The 2719-nt window shown below is 42.6% G+C and overlaps 1 pseudogene across 1 annotated transcript; it reads right to left on the bottom strand.

Moving 5' to 3' along the window:
• Positions 1-2719, bottom strand: LOC307046542 (chemerin-like receptor 1; annotated as a pseudogene). Its single transcript, XR_013810534.1, has 3 exons — positions 2528-2719; positions 2364-2440; positions 1-1643 (listed from the first exon to the last, which is right to left on the bottom strand). The product of XR_013810534.1 is annotated as a chemerin-like receptor 1 (transcript).

The raw sequence follows: 2719 nt of genomic DNA, 5'->3' as shown, positions 1-2719 counted from the left end.
TTATTCTTTTTGAAGGTTTTCTTTACTGTCACATACAGGCAAGGAAATGGCTTCTGTAAGTGAGAGATGGAAAAAAACAAAGCTCTCTTTGTCAACATAACATTTTGTTGTAATTGCTTGTGTTGCACACATTTGACCAAAAACTCATGAAATATCTATTTTGAAACAACTGCTGGGTTATTTTGCTCAGGAAATGACATTTTACAATCCTTTTATCTCTATTATGGTACAGACTTAAGGCACTGCTGTGATTCAACAATCAACCAACCACAGAACTGCAGATCTCTTGTGGTCATTTGCAAACACATTTTTAGCACACAAAGGCATCACAATTTACTATTTAATTGTACTTAAAGTTCATACAAAACTCCCAAGTCAGACTATATCAGGTCTAAATGCTTTTATATGGCATCATGTTTACAGCTTGTCTTGAGGGTCCTTATATGAAGGACCCTCAAGAAAAAAAAGGGATTTTCAATATACATTCGCATTTGTGTCCAGATAATTTGCTTCATACAGTTCCAGTATTTGATCCCTCATCTCATGGACAACCCTTCAGCACGAAGAGCTGACCGTCTGGTGTCCCCTGGCTGTGTGTCACTGTGGGATCCTGAGACTTCCTCATGGAAGGCAGTCTCCAGTACAGCCATGATGGATTTACAGACCTTATTCTTGAAATCTTGGCCCATGAACACATACAGCAGTGGGTTTAGGCAACTGTTGAGAAAGGCCAGGTTGGTTGCTATAGGGACCCCAATGGTGATGACATAGCCTAATGTTTCACTGCGTTGAGAGGAATTCACCAGCTTAATTAAAGCCACAATGTGAAAAGGAGCCCAGCATAGGAAAAAAGTGGTGATAACTGCAGCGATGATCTTAAAAAGACGACTTAACTGGCTGGCCAGGGTACGGTTTCTTCTGAGACGATGGATTATCACAGCATAGCAGGAGACAATGACAGTGAAGGGGACAACGAATCCCAGGAGGAGCTGGGTGATGGTCATGGCCTGATTACGTAAAAAACGCAGCTGATTCACAGGTGCTGTTAGAGAAAGAGCATAGTTGTCGAAGCAATTAATGATGTCTTAATAGAAATATGATGGCGAAGTGTCCCTAAACACGGAGTATGGAGCACTGAGAGTCAGAGCCAGTACCCAAACACCAAGACTCACACAGGACGCCTTGCGTACACTTCGGTGGTTCTGGGCCCAGACGGGCCACACCACAGACACACATCTGTCCACACTGATCACCACCAGGAAGTAGACACTGGCAATGATGTTCAGAAAGCTTAGTGTTGTTCAGCTTGCACATTAACTTGCCGAAGGGCCAGTGAGAATTCTGAGCTATGTAAACACTCAGCGGTAAACATGCTGTGAAGATGAAGTCGGCTATGGCGAGGTTGTGGAACCAAACTGTGGTAACTGTTTTCTTCATCTTGAATCCGGTCACCCAGATAACCACTACATTCCCGAGCACACCGAGAACAAAGGTCAGGCAGTACATTACAAGGGACATGGTATTGAGAGACTCTCTCAGATCAGCATACTTGTCAGTAAACACAGAGCCATTATTTTCAGACACCTCTGTTGTGTTGATGTTATAAGAAGGGGTAGCAGTCATCTCCATTGTTGCATTGAAACCTGCAATAGCGAAATGAGAAAACAACATGAAGACAGGTCTCAAGCAAGTCTTGAAGTGTAACATAATCGATCACAGTAAAAGCAAAGAACACAAGTCAAGTAGATAAGATTAATCTCCCTGGCTGACCTGTGCTGCAAGCTGTATGTTTTTAGTAGTTATGTTTTTAAACTGTGTTTTGCTTTAACTATGTTTGTAAAAACTGTTTTTAACCTTGTTGTACGGCGACCTTGAGTGCCTTGAAAGGCGCCTTATAAAATAAATGCATTATTATTATTATTAATTTCTGTCTTCTACCAAGGGTGTGCCACAGGGCTCCCTTTTGGGCTCCATTCACCACATATAATGAGATTGCATCTTCTGTGGTGTATAATCCATCTTTACATAAACAATACTGTTTAATACTGTGTTACTTATCCTGTCTATAATTCATGTATTGCAAGATGCATTATGCTAATCTTTAAATAATAATTATTTTAGTACATCAAAAATCAATGGGAAAAAATGGATTGACATGATTAAAATTAGAACGTTTGGATAAAACTTCCACCTCTAAAGCAAAATCCCTGCAAGTCTAGTGTTAGGATTATGTTTTAAACAGGACCCAGGCGCAGGCAATGACTGAAGATGTTTAAATGTTTTATTGTTTCGGAGACTCAGGCAGGTTTGGTGATTATGGAGGTCCGGAGTGGAGGTAGGCAGTGAGAGGCTGGACTGATTACCAGGCAGGCAGGTAGGATGCAGGAAGAAGCAGGCAGGTTGGCTGGAAGCTCTGGTGGATGATGGCCGAGGGATTGCACTGGAAACACAAGAGAAACTAGTTACAAAGAGTACGGATTTACACGCAGACAGGATAACTGAATGGGCAGCCAGGAGGATGTAATACCACTGGTGTAGAAAACAATCTGGTGGTGAGTTGCTGGGAGACTGGAGTAGATAAACTGTGTCCTGATTAGATGAGGGACAGCTGAGTCGGACGGCCAGGTGAGAGCAATCAGGCTGCTGCCTGCAAGGGACACCACACCCTCTCCACACACACACAGGGGAACAAACAGGGACACAGTTTGGACTGTGACAG

This window comes from Notothenia rossii (genome assembly GCF_949606895.1).
Source record: "Notothenia rossii genome assembly, chromosome: 7".
In the NCBI taxonomy this organism is placed as follows: domain Eukaryota; kingdom Metazoa; phylum Chordata; class Actinopteri; order Perciformes; family Nototheniidae; genus Notothenia; species Notothenia rossii.
Note: the sequence above shows the minus strand (reverse complement) of the source record. Positions and strands in the feature narration are given on the sequence as shown.